Below are 18,669 nucleotides of genomic sequence, written 5' to 3' on the forward strand. Positions count from 1 at the left end.
GTGAGAAAAACATCACGGGATCGTGCGCATTTTATGGGTGTGTAACATTACATTCATTAGTAGGAGTGAGAAAAACATCACAGGGTTGTGCGCATTGAATGGGTGTGTAACATTACATTTACTAGTAGGAGTGAGAAAAACATCACGGGGTGGTGTGAATCGGAGGTCTGAATTAGGATAGACAGTGAGTGGCAATGTAGAATGGAGAAAAGCACCGCGGGGTGCTCAGCATGGGGAGGTCAGGGAACATGCAGTGGCAATGTAGGATATGTCTCGGAAAAACATCGTGGGTCGTGCGCATTGTATGGGTGTGTAACATTACATTCACTAGTAGGAGTGAGAAAAACATCTCGGGTTGGTGTGAATCGGTGGGTCTGAATTAGGATAGGCAGTGAGTGGCAATGTAGGATGGAGAAAGGCACCGCGGGGTGGTCAGCATGGGGAGGCTAGGGAATATGCAGTGGCAATGTAGGATAGGTTTCTGACAAACATCGCGGAGTGGTGCGCATTGTATGGGTGTGTAACATTTCATTCACTAGTAGGAGTGAGAAAAATATCACGTGGTGGTGTGAATCGGAGGGTCTGAATTAGGATAGACAGTGAGAGGCAATGTAGGATGGAGAAAAGCACCGCGGGGTGGTCAGCATAGGGAGGTCAGGGAACGTGCAGTGGCAATGTAGGATAGGTTTCTGAAAAACATCGCGGGGTGGTGCGCATTGTATGGGTGTGTAACATTACATTCACTAGTAAGAGTGAGAAAAACATCACATTGTGGTGTGAATCGGAGGGTCTGAATTAGGATAGGCAGTGAGTGGCAATGTAGGATGGAGAAAAGCACTGCGGGGTGGTCAGCATGAGGAGGTCAGGGAACATGCAGTTGCAATGTAGGATAGCTTTCTGAAAAACATCGTGGGGTGGTGCGCATTGTATGGGTGTGTAACATTACATTCACTAGTAGGAGTGAGAAAAACATCACGGCGTGGTGCGAAATGTATGGGTGTGTAACATTACATTCACTAGTAGGAGTGAGAAAAGCATCACGGGGTGGTGTGAATCCGATGGTCTGAATTAGGATAGGCAGTGAGTGGAAATGTAGGATGGAGAAAAGCACCGTGGGCTGGTCAGCATGGGGAGGTTAGGAAACATGCAGTGGCAATGTAGGATAGGTTTCGGAAAAACATCGTTGAGTGGTGCGCATTGTATGGGTGTGTAACATTTCATTCACTAGTATGAGTGAGAAAATTACCACGTGGTGGTGTGAATCGGAGGGTCTGAATTAGGATAGGCAGTGAGTGGCAATGTAGGATGGAGAAAAGCACCGCGGTGTGTTCAGCATGGGGAGGTCAGGGAACATGCAGTGGCAATGTAGGATAGGTTTCTGAAAAACATCGCGGGGTTTTGCGCATTGTATGGGTGTGTAACATTACATTCACTAGTAGGAGTGAGAAAAACATCACGGGGTGGTGTGAATCGGAGGGTCTGAATTAGGATAGGCAGTGAGTGGCAATGTAGGATGGAGAAAAGCACCATGGGGTGGTCAGCATGGGGAGGTCCGGGAGCATGCAGTGGCAATGGAGGATAGGTTTCTGAAGAACATTGCGGGGTGGTGCGCATTGTATGGTTGTGTAACATTACATTTACTAGTAGGAGTGAGAAAAACATCACGGGGTGGTGTGAATCGGAGGTCTGAATTAGGATAGACAGTGAGTGGCAATGTAGGATGGAGAAAAGCACCGCGGGGTGCTCAGCATGGGGAGGTCAGGGAACATGCAGTGGCAATGTAGGATAGGTCTCTGAAAAACATCGCAGGTGGTGCGCATTGTATGGTTGTGTAACATTACATTAACTAGTAGGAGTGAGAAAAACATCACAGGGTGCTGTGAATCGGAGGGTCTGAATTAGGATAGGCAGTGAATGGCAATGTAGGATGGAGAAAAGCACCGCGGGTTGGTCAGCATGGGGAGGTCACGGAACATGCAGTGGCAATATAGGATAGGTTTCTGCAAAACATCGCGGAGTGGTGCGCATTGTATGTGTGTGCAACATATCATTCACTAGTAGGAGTGAGAAAATCATCACAGGGTCGTGCGCATTGTATGGGTGTGAAAGATTATATTTACTGGTAGGAGTGAGAAAAACATCACAGCGTGGTGCACATTGAATTGGTGGGTAACATTACATTCACTAGTAGGAGTGAGAAAAACATCACGGGGTGGTGGGAATCAGATGGTCTGAATTAGTATAGGCAGTGAGTGGCAATGGAGGATGGAGAAAAGCACTGCGATGTGGCCAGCATGGGGAGGTCAGGAAACATGCAGTGGCAATGTAGGATAGGTTTCTGAAAAACATCGCGGGGTGGTGCGCATTGTATGGGTGTGTATCATTACATTCACTAGTAGGAGTGAGAAAAGCATCACGGCGTGGTGCGAAATGTATGGGTGTGTAACATTACATTCACTAGTAGGAGTGAGAAAAACATCACGGGGTGGTTGAATCCGAGGGTCTGAATTAGGATAGGCAGTGAGTGGCAATGTAGGATGGAGAAAAGCACCGTGGGGTGGTCAGCATTGGGAGGTCAGGGAACGTGCAGTGGCAATGTAGGATAGGTTTCTGAAAAACATCGCCGGGTGGTAAGCATTGTATGGGTGTGTAACATTACATTCACTAGTAGGAGTGAGAAAAACATCACGGGGTGGTGTGAATCGGAGGGTCTGAATTAGGATAGGCAGTGAGTGGCAATGTAGGATGGAGAAAAACACCATGGGGTGGTCAGCATGGGGAGGTCAGGGAGCATGCAGTGGCAATGGAGGATAGGTTTCTGAAGAACATTGCGGGGTGGTGCGCATTGTATGGTTGTGTAACATTACATTTACTAGTAGGAGTGAGAAAAACATCACGGGGTGGTGTGAATCGGAGGTCTGAATTAGGATAGACAGTGAGTGGCAATGTAGGATGGAGAAAAGCACCGCGGGGTGCTCAGCATGGGGAGGTCAGGGAACATGCAGTGGCAATGTAGGATAGGTCTCTGAAAAACATCGCAGGTGGTGCGCATTGTATGGTTGTGTAACATTACATTAACTAGTAGGAGTGAGAAAAACATCACAGGGTGCTGTGAATCGGAGGGTCTGAATTAGGATAGGCAGTGAATGGCAATGTAGGATGGAGAAAAGCACCGCGGGTAGGTCAGCATGGGGAGGTCACGGAACATGCAGAGGCAATATAGGATAGGTTTTTGCAAAACATCGCGGAGTGGTGCGCATTGTATGTGTGTGCAACATATCATTCACTAGTAGGAGTGAGAAAATCATCACAGGGTCGTGCGCATTGTATGGGTGTGAAAGATTATATTTACTGGTAGGAGTGAGAAAAACATCACAGCGTGGTGCACATTGAATTGGTGTGTAACATTACATTCACTAGTAGGAGTGAGAAAAACATCACGGGGTGGTGTGAATCAGATGGTCTGAATTAGTATAGGCAGTGAGTGGCAATGGAGGATGGAGAAAAGCACTGCGATGTGGCCAGCATGGGGAGGTCAGGAAACATGCAGTGGCAATGTAGGATAGGTTTCTGAAAAACATCGCGGTGTGGTGCGCATTGTATGGGTGTGTATCATTACATTCACTAGTAGGAGTGAGAAAAACATCATTGGGTGGTGTGAATCGGAGGGTCTGAAATAGGTGAGCGGCAATGTAGGATGGAGAAAAGCACCGCGGGGTGGTCAGAATGGGGAGGTCAGGGAACATGCAGTGGCAATGTAGGATAGGTTTCTGAAAAATGTCGTGGGGTGGTGCGCATTTTATGGGTGTGTAACATTACATTCACTAGTAGGAGTGAGAAAAACATCGCTGGGTGGTGTGAAGCGGAGGGTCTGAATTACAATAGGAAGTTAATGGCAATGTAGGATGGAGAAAAGCACCGCAGGGTGGTCATAATGGGGAGGTCTGGGAACATGCAGTGGCAGTGTAGGATAGGTTTCTGAAAAACATCGCGGGGTGGGGCGCATTGTATGGCTGTGTAACATTACCTTCACTAGTAGGAGTTTGAAAAACATCACCGGATGGTGCGCATTTTATGGGTGTGTAACATTACATTCACTAGTAGGAGTGAGAAAAACATCACAGGGTTGTGCGCATTGAATGGGTGTGTAACATTACATTCACTAGTAGGAGTGAGAAAAACATCACGGGGTGGTGTGAATCGGAGGGTCTGAATTAGGATAGGCAGTGAGGGGCAATGTAGTATGAAGAAAAGCACCGCGGGGTGGTCAGCATGGGGAGGTCAGGGAGCATGCAGTGGCAATGGAGGATAGGTTTCTGAAGAACATTGCGGGGTGGTGCGCATTGTATGGTTGTGTAACATTACATTTACTAGTAGGAGTGAGAAAAACATCACGGGGTGGTGTGAATCGGAGGTCTGAATTAGGATAGACAGTGAGTGGCAATGTAGGATGGAGAAAAGCACCGCGGGGTGCTCAGCATGGGGAGGTCAGGGAACATGCAGTGGCAATGTAGGATAGGTCTCTGAAAAACATCGCAGGTGGTGCGCATTGTATGGTTGTGTAACATTACATTAACTAGTAGGAGTGAGAAAAACATCACAGGGTGCTGTGAATCGGAGGGTCTGAATTAGGATAGGCAGTGAATGGCAATGTAGGATGGAGAAAAGCACCGCGGGTAGGTCAGCATGGGGAGGTCACGGAACATGCAGAGGCAATATAGGATAGGTTTCTGCAAAACATCGCGGAGTGGTGCGCATTGTATGTGTGTGCAACATATCATTCACTAGTAGGAGTGAGAAAATCATCACAGGGTCGTGCGCATTGTATGGGTGTGAAAGATTATATTTACTGGTAGGAGTGAGAAAAACATCACAGCGTGGTGCACATTGAATTGGTGTGTAACATTACATTCACTAGTAGGAGTGAGAAAAACATCACGGGGTGGTGTGAATCAGATGGTCTGAATTAGTATAGGCAGTGAGTGGCAATGGAGGATGGAGAAAAGCACTGCGATGTGGCCAGCATGGGGAGGTCAGGAAACATGCAGTGGCAATGTAGGATAGTTTTCTGAAAAACATCGCGGTGTGGTGCGCATTGTATGGGTGTGTATCATTACATTCACTAGTAGGAGTGAGAAAAACATCATTGGGTGGTGTGAATCGGAGGGTCTGAAATAGGTGAGCGGCAATGAAGGATGGAGAAAAGCACCGCGGGGTGGTCAGAATGGGGAGGTCAGGGAACATGCAGTGGCAATGTAGGATAGGTTTCTGAAAAATGTCGTGGGGTGGTGCGCATTTTATGGGTGTGTAACATTACATTCACTAGTAGGAGTGAGAAAAACATCGCTGGGTGGTGTGAAGCGGAGGGTCTGAATTACAATAGGAAGTTAATGGCAATGTAGGATGGAGAAAAGCACCGCAGGGTGGTCATAATGGGGAGGTCTGGGAACATGCAGTGGCAGTGTAGGATAGGTTTCTGAAAAACATCGCGGGGTGGGGCGCATTGTATGGCTGTGTAACATTACGTTCACTAGTAGGAGTTTGAAAAACATCACCGGATGGTGCGCATTTTATGGGTGTGTAACATTACATTCACTAGTAGGAGTGAGAAAAACATCACAGGGTTGTGCGCATTGAATGGGTGTGTAACATTACATTCACTAGTAGGAGTGAGAAAAACATCACGGGGTGGTGTGAATCAGAGGGTCTGAATTAGGATAGGCAGTGAGGGGCAATGTAGTATGAAGAAAAGCACCGCGGGGTGGTCAGCATGGGGAGGTCAGGGAACATACAGTGGCAATGTAGGATAGGTCTCTGAAAAACATCGCAGGTGGTGCGCATTGTATGGGTGTGTAACATTACATTCACTAGTAGGAGTGAGAAAAACATCACGGGGTGGTGTGAATCGGAGGGTCTGAATTTGCATAGGCAGTGAGTGGCAATGTAGGATGGAGAAAAGCACCGCGGGGTGGTCAGCATGGGGAGGTCAGGGAACATGCAGTGGCAATGTAGGATAGGTTTCTGAAAAACATCGCGGGGTGGTGCGCTTTGTATGGGTGTGTATCATTACATTTACTGGTTGGAGTGAGAAAAACATCGCGGGGTGGTGCGCATTGTATGTCTGTGTAACATTACATTCACTAGTAGGAGTGAGAAAAAAACCGCGGGGTGGTGCGCATTGTATGAGTGTGTAACTTTACATTCACTAGTAGGAGTGAGAAAAACATCACGGGCTGGTGTGAATCGGAGCGTCTGAATTAGGATCGGTAGTGAGTGGCAATGTAGGATGGAGAAAAGCACCACGAGGTGGTCAGCATTGGGAGGTCAGGAAACATGCAGTGGCAATGTAGGAGAGGTTTCTGAAAAACATCGCGGGGTGGTGCGCATTGTATGGATGTGTAACATTACATTCACTAGTAGGAGTGAGAAAAACATCGAGGGGTAGTGCGCATTGTATGGGTGTGTAACATTACATTCACTAGTAGGAGTGAGAAAAACATCACAGGGTGGTGTGAATCGGAGGGTCTGAATTAAGATAGGCAGTGAGTGGCAATATAGGATGGAGAAAAGCACCGCGGGTTGGTCAGCATGGGGAGGTCAGGGAACATGCAGTGGCAATGTAGGATAGGTTTCTGAAAAACATCGCGGGGTGGTGCGCATTGTATTGGTGTGTAACATCTCATTCACTAGTAGGAGTGATAAAAACATCACAGGGTGGTGTGAATCGGAGGGGCTGAATTAGGATACGCAGTGAGTGGCAAAGTAGGATGGAGAAAAGCACCGCGGGGTGGTCAGCATGGGGAAGTCAGGAAACATGCAGTGGCAATGTAGGATAGGTTTCTGAAAAACTTCGCGGGGTGGTGCGCATTGTTTGGGTGTGTAACATTACATTCAATAGTAGGAGTGAGAAAAACATCACGGGGTGGAGTGAATCAGAAGGTCTGAATTAGTATATGCAGTGAGTGGCAATGTAGGATGGAGCAGAGCACCGCGGGGTGGTCACCATGGGGAGGTCAAGAAACATGCAGTGGAAATGTAGGACAGTTTTCTGAAAAACCTAGCTGGGTGGTGCGCTTTGTATGGGTGTGTATCATTACATTCACTAGTAGGAGTGAGAAAAACATCGCGGGGTGGTGTGAATCGGAGGGTCTGATTAGGATAGGCAGTGAGTGTCAATGTAGGATGGAGAAAAGCACCGGGATTTGGTCAGCATGAGGTGGTCAGGAAACATGCAGTGGCAATGTGGAATAGGTTTCTGAAAATCATCGCGGGGTGGTGCGCATTGTATGGGTGTGTAACATTACATTCACTAGTAGGAGTGAGAAAAACATCGCGGGGTGGTGTGAATCGGAGGGTCTGAATTAGGATAGGCAGTGAGTGTCAATGTAGGATGGAGAAAAGCACCGGGATTTGGTCAGCATGAGGAGGTCAGGAAACATGCAGTGGCAATGTCGGATAGGTTTCTGAAAAACATCGCGGGGTGGTGCGCATTGTATGGGTGTGTAACATTACATTCACTAGTAGGACTGAGAAAAACATCACGGGGTGGTGTGAATCGGAGGGTCTGAATTAGGATAGGCAGTGAGTGCAATGTAGGATGGAGAAAAGCACCGCGGGGTGGTCAGCATGGGGAGGTCAGGGAACATGCAGTGGCAATGTAGGATAGGTTTCTGAAAAACATCGCGGGTGGTGCGCATTGTATGGGTGTGTAACATTACATTCACTAGTAAGAGTTAGAAAAACATCACAGGGTGGTGTGAATCGGAGGGTCTGAATTAGGATAGGCAGTGAGTGGCAATGTAGGATGGAGAAAAGCACTGCGGGGTGGTCAGCATGGGGAGGTCAGGGAACCTGCAGTTGCAATGTAGGATAGCTTTCTGAAAAACATCGTGGGGTGGCGCGCATTGTATGGGTGTGTAACATTACATTCACTAGTAGGAGTGAGAAAAACATCACGGCGTGGTGCGAAATGTATGGGTGTGTAACATTACATTCACTAGTAGGAGTGAGAAAAGCATCACGGGGTGGTGTGAATCCGATGGTCTGAATTAGGATAGGCAGTGAGTGGCAATGTAGGATGGAGAAAAGCACCGTGGGCTGGTCAGCATGGGGAGGTCAGGGAACATGCAGTTGCAATGTAGGATAGCTTTCTGAAAAACATCGTGGGGTGGTGCGCATTGTATGGGTGTGTAACATTACATTCACTAGTAGGAGTGAGAAAAACATCACGGCGTGGTGCGATATGTATGGGTGTGTAACATTACATTCACTAGTAGGAGTGAGAAAAGCATCACGGGGTGGTGTGAATCCGATGGTCTGAATTAGGATAGGCAGTGAGTGGCAATGTAGGATGGAGAAAAGCACCGTGGGCTGGTCAGCATGGGGAGGTTAGGAAACATGCAGTGGCAATGTAGGATAGGTTTCGGAAAAACATCGTGGAGTGGTGCGCATTGTATGGGTGTGTAATATTTCATTCACTAGTATGAGTGAGAAAAATATCACGTGGTGGTGTGAATCGGAGGGTCTGAATTAGGATAGGCAGTGAGTGGCAATGTAGGATGGAGAAAAGCACCGCGGTGTGTTCAGCATGGGGAGGTCAGGGAACATGCAGTGGCAATGTAGGATAGGTTTCTGAAAAACATCGCGGGGTTTTGCGCATTGTATGGGTGTGTAACATTACATTCACTAGTAGGAGTGAGAAAAACATCACGGGGTGGTGTGAATCGGAGGGTCTGAATTAGGATAGGCAGTGAGTGGCAATGTAGGATGGAGAAAAGCACCACGGGGTGGTCAGCATGGGGAGGTCAGGGAGCATGCAGTGGCAATGGAGGATAGGTTTCTGAAGAACATTGCGGGTTGGGGCCCATTGTATGGTTGTGTAACATTACATTAACTAGTAGGAGTGAGAAAAACATCACAGGGTGCTGTGAATCGGAGGGTCTGAATTAGGATAGGCAGTGAATGGCAATGTAGGATGGAGAAAAGCACCGCGGGTTGGTCAGCATGGGGAGGTCACGGAACATGCAGTGGCAATATAGGATAGGTTTCTGCAAAACATCGTGGAGTGGTGCGCATTGTATGTGTGTGCAACATATCATTCACTAGTAGGAGTGAGAAAATCATCACAGGGTCGTGCGCATTGTATGGGTGTGAAAGATTATATTTACTGGTAGGAGTGAGAAAAACATCACAGCGTGGTGCACATTGAATTGGTGTGTAACATTACATTCACTAGTAGGAGTGAGAAAAACATCACGGGGTGGTGTGAATCAGAGGGTCTGAATTAGTATAGGCAGTGAGTGGCAATGGAGGATGGAGAAAAGCACTGCGATGTGGCCAGCATGGGGAGGTAAGGAAACATGCAGTGGCAATGTAGGATAGGTTTCTGAAAAACATCGCGGGGTGGTGCGCATTGTATGGGTGTGTATCATTACATTCACTAGTAGGAGTGAGAAAAACATCATTGGGTGGTGTGAATCGGAGGGTCTGAAATAGGTGAGCGGCAATGTAGGATGGAGAAAAGCACCGCGGGGTGGTCAGAATGGGGAGGTCAGGGAACATGCAGTGGCAATGTAGGATAGGTTTCTGAAAAATGTCGTGGGGTGGTGCGCATTTTATGGGTGTGTAACATTACATTCACTAGTAGGAGTGAGAAAAACATCGCTGGGTGGTGTGAATCGGAGGGTCTGAATTACAATAGGAAGTGAATGGCAATGTAGGATGGAGAAAAGCACCGCAGGGTGGTCATAATGGGGAGGTCTGGGAACATGCAGGGGCAGTGTAGGATAGGTTTCTGAAAAACATCGCGGGGTGGGGCGCATTGTATGGCTGTGTAACATTACCTTCACTAGTAGGAGTTTGAAAAACATCACGGGATGGTGCGCATTTTATGGGTGTGTAACATTACATTCACTAGTAGGAGTGAGAAAAACATCACAGGGTTGTGCGCATTGAATGGGTGTGTAACATTACATTCACTAGTAGGAGTGAGAAAAACATCACGGGGTGGTGTGAATCGGAGGGTTTGAATTAGGATAGGCAGTGAGGGGCAATGTAGGATGAAGAAAAGCACCGCGGGGTGGTCAGCATGGGGAGGTCAGGGAACATACAGTGGCAATGTAGGACAGGTCTCTGAAAAACATCGCAGGTGGTGCGCATTGTATGGGTGTGTAACATTACATTCACTAGTAGGAGTGAGAAAAACATCACGGGGTGGTGTCAATCGGAGGGTCTGAATTTGCATAGGCAGTGAGTGGCAATGTAGGATGGAGAAAAGCACCGCGGGGTGGTCAGCATGGGGAGGTCAGGGAACATGCAGTGGCAATGTAGGATAGGTTTCTGAAAAACATCGCGGGGTGGTGCGCTTTGTATGGGTGTGTATCATTACATTTACTGGTAGGAGTGAGAAAACATCGCGGGGTGCTGCGCATTGTATGGCTGTGTAACATTACATTCACTAGGAGGAGTGAGAAAAAAACCGCGGGGTGGTGCGCATTGTATGGGTGTGTAACTTTACATTCACTAGTAGGAGTGAGAAAAACATCACGGGCTTGTGTGAATCGGAGCGTCTGAATTAGGATCGGTAGTGAGTGGCAATGTAGGATGGAGAAAAGCACCACGAGGTGGTCAGCATTGGGAGGTGAGGAAAAATGCAGTGGCAATGTAGGAAAGGTTTCTGAAAAACATCGCGGGGTGGTGCACATTGTATGGATGTGTAACATTACATTCACTAGTAGGAGTGAGAAAAACATCGAGGGGTAGTGCGCATTGTATGGGTGTGTAACATTACATTCACTAGTAGGAGTGATAAAAACATCACAGGGTGGTGTGAATCGGAGGGGCTGAATTAGGATACGCAGTGAGTGGCAAAGTAGGATGGAGAAAAGCACCGCGGGGTGGTCAGCATGGGGAAGTCAGGAAACATGCAGTGGCAATGTAGGACAGGTTTCTGAAAAACATCGCGGGGTGGTGCGCATTGTATGGGTGTGTAACATTACATTCACTAGTAGGAGTGAGAAAAACATCGCGGGGTGGTGTGAATCGGAGGGTCTGAATTAGGATAGGCAGTGAGTGGCAATGTAGGATGGAGAAAAGCACCGCGGGGTGGTCAGCATGGGGAGGTCAGGGAACATGCAGTGGCAATGTAGGATAGGTTTCTGAAAAACATCGCGGGTGGTGCGCATTGTATGGGTGTGTAACATTACATTCACTAGTAAGAGTGAGAAAAACATCACAGGGTGGTGTGAATCCGAGGGTCTGAATTAGGATAGGCAGTGAGTGGCAATGTAGGATGGAGAAAAGCACTGCGGGGTGGTCAGCATGGGGAGGTCAGGGAACATGCAGTTGCAATGTAGGATAGCTTTCTGAAAAACATCGTGGGGTGGTGCGCATTGTATGGGTGTGTAACATTACATTCACTAGTAGGAGTGAGAAAAACATCACGGCGTGGTGCGAAATGTATGGGTGTGTAACATTACATTCACTAGTAGGAGTGAGAAAAGCATCACGGGGTGGTGTGAATCCGATGGTCTGAATTAGGATAGGCAGTGAGTGGCAATGTAGGATGGAGAAAAGCACCGTGGGCTGGTCAGCATGGGGAGGTTAGGAAACATGCAGTGGCAATGTAGGATAGGTTTCGGAAAAACATCGTGGAGTGGTGCGCATTGTATGGGTGTGTAATATTTCATTCACTAGTATGAGTGAGAAAAATATCACGTGGTGGTGTGAATCGGAGGGTCTGAATTAGGATAGGCAGTGAGTGGCAATGTAGGATGGAGAAAAGCACCGCGGTGAGTTCAGCATGGGGAGGTCAGGGAACATGCAGTGGCAATGTAGGATAGGTTTCTGAAAAACATCGCGGGGTTTTGCGCATTGTATGGGTGTGTAACATTACATTCACTAGTAGGAGTGAGAAAAACATCACGGGGTGGTGTGAATCGGAGGGTCTGAATTAGGATAGGCAGTGAGTGGCAATGTAGGTTGGAGAAAAGCACCACGGGGTGGTCAGCATGGGGAGGTCAGGGAGCATGCAGTGGCAATGGAGGATAGGTTTCTGAAGAACATTACGGGGTGGTGCGCATTGTATGGTTGTGTAACATTACATTAACTAGTAGGAGTGAGAAAAACATCACAGGGTGCTGTGAATCGGAGGGTCTGAATTAGGATAGGCAGTGAATGGCAATGTAGGATGGAGAAAAGCACCGCGGGTTGGTCAGCATGGGGAGGTCAGGGAACATGCAGTGGCAATATAGGATAGGTTTATGCAAAACATCGTGGAGTGGTGCGCATTGTATGTGTGTGCAACATATCATTCACTAGTAGGAGTGAGAAAATCATCACAGGGTCGTGCGCATTGTATGGGTGTGAAAGATTATATTTACTGGTAGGAGTGAGAAAAACATCACAGCGTGGTGCACATTGAATTGGTGTGTAACATTACATTCACTAGTAGGAGTGAGAAAAACATCACGGGGTGGTGTGAATCAGAGGGTCTGAATTAGTATAGGCAGTGAGTGGCAATGGAGGATGGAGAAAAGCACTGCGATGTGGCCAGCATGGGGAGGTCAGGAAACATGCAGTGGCAATGTAGGATAGGTTTCTGAAAAACATCGCGGGGTGGTGCGCATTGTATGGGTGTGTATCATTACATTCACTAGTAGGAGTGAGAAAAACATCATTGGGTGGTGTGAATCGGAGGGTCTGAAATAGGTGAGCGGCAATGTAGGATGGAGAAAAGCACCGCGGGGTGGGCAGAATGGGGAGGTCAGGGAACATGCAGTGGCAATGTAGGATAGGTTTCTGAAAAATGTCGTGGGGTGGTGCGCATTTTATGGGTGTGTAACATTACATTCACTAGTAGGAGTGAGAAAAACATCGCTGGGTGGTGTGAATCGGAGGGTCTGAATTACAATAGGAAGTGAATGGCAATGTAGGATGGAGAAAAGCACCGCAGGGTGGTCATAATGGGGAGGTCTGGGAACATGCAGTGGCAATGTAGGATAGGTTTCTGAAAAACATCGCGGGGTGGTGCGCTTTGTATGGGTGTGTATCATTACATTTACTGGTAGGAGTGAGAAAACATCGCGGGGTGCTGCGCATTGTATGGCTGTGTAACATTACATTCACTAGTAGGAGTGAGAAAAAAACCGCGGGGTGGTGCGCATTGTATGGGTGTGTACCTTTACATTCACTAGTAGGAGTGAGAAAAACATCACGGGCTGGTGTGAATCGGAGCGTCTGAATTAGGATCGGTAGTGAGTGGCAATGTAGGATGGAGAAAAGCACCACGAGGTGGTCAGCATTGGGAGGTGAGGAAAAATGCAGTGGCAATGTAGGAAAGGTTTCTGAAAAACATCGCGGGGTGGTGCGCATTGTATGGATGTGTAACATTACATTCACTAGTAGGAGTGAGAAAAACATCGAGGGGTAGTGCGCATTGTATGGGTGTGTAACATTACATTCACTAGTAGGAGTGATAAAAACATCACAGGGTGGTGTGAATCGGAGCGGCTGAATTAGGATACGCAGTGAGTGGCAAAGTAGGATGGAGAAAAGCACCGCGGGGTGGTCAGCATGGGGAAGTCAGGAAACATGCAGTGGCAATGTAGGACAGGTTTCTGAAAAACATAGCTGGGTGGTGCGCTTTGTATGGGTGTGTATCATTACATTCACTAGTAGGAGTGAGAAAAACATCGCGGGGTGGTGTGAATCGGAGGGTCTGAATTAGGATAGGCAGTGTGTGTCAATGTAGGATATAGAAAAGCACCGGGATTTGGTCAGCATGAGGAGGTCAGGAAACATGCAGTGGCAATGTGGAATAGGTTTCTGAAAATCATCGCGGGGTGGTGCGCATTGTATGGGTGTGTAACATTACATTCACTAGTAGGAGTGAGAAAAACATCGCGGGGTGGTGTGAATCGGAGGGTCTGAATTAGGATAGGCAGTGAGTGTCAATGTAGGATGGAGAAAAGCACCGGACTTTGGTCAGCATGAGGAGGTCAGGAAACATGCAGTGGCAATGTCGGATAGGTTTCTGAAAAACATCGCGGGGAGGTGCGCATTGTATGGGGTGTGTACCATTATATTCGCTAGTAGGAGTGAGAAAAACATCGCGGGGTGGTGTGAATCGGAGGGTCTGAATTAGGATCAGTAGTGAGTGGCAATGTAGGATGGAGAAAAGCACCATGAGGTGGTCAGCATTGGGAGGTCAGGAAACATGCAGTGGCAATCTAGGAGAGGTTTCTGAAAAACAACACGGCGTGGTGCGCGTTGTATGGGTGTGTAACATTACATTCACTAGTAGGAGTGAGAAAAACATCACGGGGTGGTGTGAATCGGAGGGTCTGAATTAGGATAGGCAGTGAGTGGCAATGTAGGATGGAGAAAAGCACTGCGAGGTGGTAAGCATTGGGAGGTCAGGAAACATGCAGTGGCAATGTAGGAGAGGTTTCTGAAAAACATCGCGGGGTGGTGCGCATTGTATTGTTGTGTAACCTTACATTCACAAGTATGAGTGAGAAAAACATCACAGGTGGTGGGAATCAGACGGTCTGAATTAGGATAGGCAGTGAGTGGCAATGTAGGATGGAGAAAAGCACCATGGGATGGTCAGCATGGGGAGGTCAGGAAACATTCTGTGGCAATGTAGGATAGGTTTCTGAAAAACATCGCGGGCTGGTGCGCATTGTATGGGTGTGAAACATTACATTCACTAGTAGGAGTGAGAAAAACATTGCGGGGTGGTTTGAATCGGAGGGTCTGAATTAGCATAGGCAGTGAGTGGCATTGTAGGATGGAGAAAAGCATCACGGGGTGGTCAGCATGTGGAGGTCAGGAAACATGCAGTGGCAATGAAGGATAAGTTTCTGAAAAACATCGCGGGGTGGTGCGCATCGTATGGGTGTGTAACATTACATCCACTAGTAGGAGTGAGAAAAACATTGCGGGGTGGTTTGAATCGGAGGGTCTGAATTAGGATATGCAGTGAGTTGCAATGTAGGATGGAGAAAAGAACCGCGGGTCGGTCACCATGGGGAGGTCAAGAAACATGCAGTGCCAATGTAGGATAGGTTTCTGAAAAACATCGCGGGGTGGTGCGCTTTGTATGGTTGTGTATCATTACATTCACTGGTAGGAGGGAGAAAAACATCGCGGGGTGGTGCGCATTGTATGGGTGTGTAACATTACATTCACTAGTAAGGGTGAGAAAAAAACCGCGGGGTGGTGCGCATTGTATGGGTGTGTAACATTACATTCACTAGTAGGAGTGAGAAAAACATCACGGGGTGGTGTGAATCGGAGGGTCTGAATTAAGATAAGCATTGAGTAGCAATGTAGGATGGAGATAAGCACAGCAGGGTGGTCAGCATGGGGAGGTCACGAAACATGCAGTGGCAATGTAGGATAGGTTTCTGAAAAACATCGCGGGGTGGTGCGCATTGTATGGGTGTGTAACATTACATTCACTAGTAGGAGTGGGAAAAACATCGCGGGGTGGTGTGAAGCAGAGGGTCTGAATTAGGATAGGCAGTGAGTGGCAATGTAGTTTGGAGAAAAGCCCCGCAGGGTGGTCAGCATGAGGAGGTCAGGAAACATGCAGTGGCAATGTAGGATAGCTTTCTGAAAAGCATCGCGGGGTGGTGCACATTGTATGGGAGTGTAACATTACATTCACTAGTAGGAGTGAGAAAAACATCGCGGGGTTGTGCGTATTGTATGGGTGTGTAACATTACATTCACTAGTAGGAGTGAGAAAAACATTGCGGGGTGGTTTGAATCGGAGGGTCTGAATAAGGATAGGCAGGGAGTGGCAATGTAGTTTGGAGAAAAGCACCGCGGGGTGGTCAGCATGGGGAGGTCAGGAAACATGCAGTGGCAATGTAGGATAGGTTTCTGAAAAACATCGCGGTGTGTTGCGCATTGTATGGGAGTGTAACATTACATTCACTAGTAGGTGTGAGAAAAACATCGCGGGGTTGTGCGTATTGTATGGGTGTGTAACATTACATTCACTAGTAGGAGTGAGAAAAACATCACGGGGTGGTGTAAATCGGAAGGTCTGAATTAGGATAGGCAGTGAGGGGCAATGTAGGATGGAGAAAAGCACTGCGGGGTGGTCAGCATGGGGAGGTCAGGAAAAATGCTGTGACAATGTAGGATACGTTTCTGAAAAACATCGCGGAGTGGTGCGCATTGTATGGGTGTGATACATTACATTCACTAGTAGGAGTGAGAAAAATATTGTTGGGTGGTTTGAATCGGAGGGTCTGAATTAGGATAGGCAGTGAGTGGCAATGTAGGATGGAGAAAAGCACCACGGGGTGGTCAGCATGGGGAGGTCAGGAAACATGCAGTGGCAATGTAGGATAGGTTTCTGAAAAACATCGCGCGGTGGTGCGCATTGTATGGGTGTGTAACATTACATTCACTAGTAGGACTGAGAAAAACATCACGGGGTGGTGTGAATCGGAGGGTCTGAATTAGGATATGCAGTGAGTGGCAAAGTAGGATGGAGAAAAGAACCGCGGGTCGTTCACCATGGGGAGGTCAAGAAACATGCAGTGCCAATGTAGGATAGGTTTCTGAAAAACATCGCGGGGTGCTGCGCTTTGTATGGGTGTGTTCATTACATTCACTGGTAAGAGTGAGAAAAACATCGCGGGGTGGTGCGCATTGTATGGGTGTTAACTTTACATTCACTAGTAGGAGTGAGAAAAACCTCACGGGGTGGTGTGAATCGGAGGGTCTGAATTAAGATAGGCAGTGTGTGGCAATGTAGGATGGAGAAAAGCACCGCGGGTTGGTCAGCATGGGGAGGTCAGGAAACATGCAGTGGCAATGTAGGATAGGTTTCTGAAAAACATCGCGGGGTGGTGCGCATCGTATGGGTGTGTAACATTACATTCACTAGTAGGAGTGAGAAAAACATCACGAGGTGGTGTGAATCAGAGGGTCTGAATTAGGATATGCCATGAGTTGCAATGTAGGATGGAGAAAAGCACCGCGGGGTGGTCACCATGGGGAGGTCAAGAAACATGCAGTGGCAATGTAGGATAGGTTTCTGAAAAACATCGCAGGACGGTGCGCATTGTATGGGTGTGTAAAATTACACTCACTAGTAGGAGTGAAAAAAAAAATCGCGGGGTGGTTTGAATCGGAGGGTCTGAATTAGGATAGGCAGTGAGTGGCAATGTAGGATGGAGAAAAGCACCGCAGGGTGGTCAGCATGAGGAGGTCAGGAAACATGCAGTGGCAATGTAGGATAGTTTTCTGAAAAACATCGCGGGGTGTTGCGCATTGTATGGGAGTGTAACATTACATTAACTAGTAGGAGTGAGAAAAACATCGCGGGGTTGTGCGTATTGTATGGGTGTGTAACATTACATTCACTAGTAGGAGTGAGAAAAATATCACAGGGTCGTGTAAATCGGAGGGTCTGAATTAGGATAGGCAGTGAGTGGCAATGTAGGATGGAGAAAAGCACTGCGGGGTGGTCAGCATGGGGAGGTCAGGAAAAATGCAGTGGCAATTTATGATAGGTTTCTGAAAAACATCGCAGGGTGGTGCGCATTGTATGGGTGTGAAACATTGCATTCACTAGTAGGAGTGAGAAAAACATTGCGGGGTGGTTTGAATCGGAGGGTCTGAATTAGGATAGGCTGTGAGTGGCAATGTAGGGTGGAGAAAAGCACCACGGGGTGGTCAGCATGGGGAGGTCAGGAAACATGCAGTGGCAATGTAGGATAGGTTTCTGAAAAACATCGCATGGTGGTGCGCGTTGTATGGGTGTGTAACATTACATTCACTAGTAGGAGTGAGAAAAACATAATGGGGTGGTTTGAATCGGAGGGTCTGAATTAGGATAGGGAGTGAGTGGCAATGTAGGATGGAGAAAAGCACTGCGGGGTGGTCAGCATGGGGAGGTCAGGAAAAATGCAGTGGCAATTTATGATAGGTTTCTGAAAAACATCGCGGGTGGTGCGCTTTGTATGGGTGTGTATCATTACATTTACTGGTAGGAGTGAGAAAAACATCGCGGGGTGGTGCGCATTGTATGGCTGTGTAACATTACATTCACTAGTAGGAGTGAGAAAAAAACCGCGGGGTGGTGCGCATTGTATGGGTGTGTAACTTTACATTCACTAGTAGGAGTGAGAAAAACATCACGGGCAGGTGTGAATCGGAGCGTCTGAATTAGGATCGGTAGTGAGTGGCAATGTAGGATGGAGAAAAGCACCACGAGGTGGTCAGCATTGGGAGGTCAGGAAACATGCAGTGGCAATGTAGGAGAGGTTTCTGAAAAACATCGCGGGGTGGTGCGCATTGTATGGATGTGTAACATTACATTCACTAGTAGGAGTGAGAAAAACATCGAGGGGTAGTGCGCATTGTATGGGTGTGTAACCTTACATTCACTAGTAGGAGTTAGAAAATCATCACGGGGTGGTGTGAATCAGACGGTTTGAATTAGGATAGGCAGTGAGTGGCAATGTAGGATGGAGAAAAGCACCACGAGGTGGTCAGCATTGGGAGGTCAGGAAACATGCAGTGGTAATGTAGGAGAGGTTTCTGAAAAACATCGCGGGGTGGTGCGCATCGTATGGGTGTGTAACATTACATTCACTAGTAGGAGTGAGAAAAACATCGCGGGGTGGTGTGAATCGGAGGGTC

This window comes from Cavia porcellus, unplaced genomic scaffold, assembly GCF_034190915.1.
Source record: "Cavia porcellus strain 051 isolate PalLab524CR breed Dunkin Hartley unplaced genomic scaffold, mCavPor4.1 scaffold_11, whole genome shotgun sequence".
Classification (NCBI taxonomy): domain Eukaryota; kingdom Metazoa; phylum Chordata; class Mammalia; order Rodentia; family Caviidae; genus Cavia; species Cavia porcellus.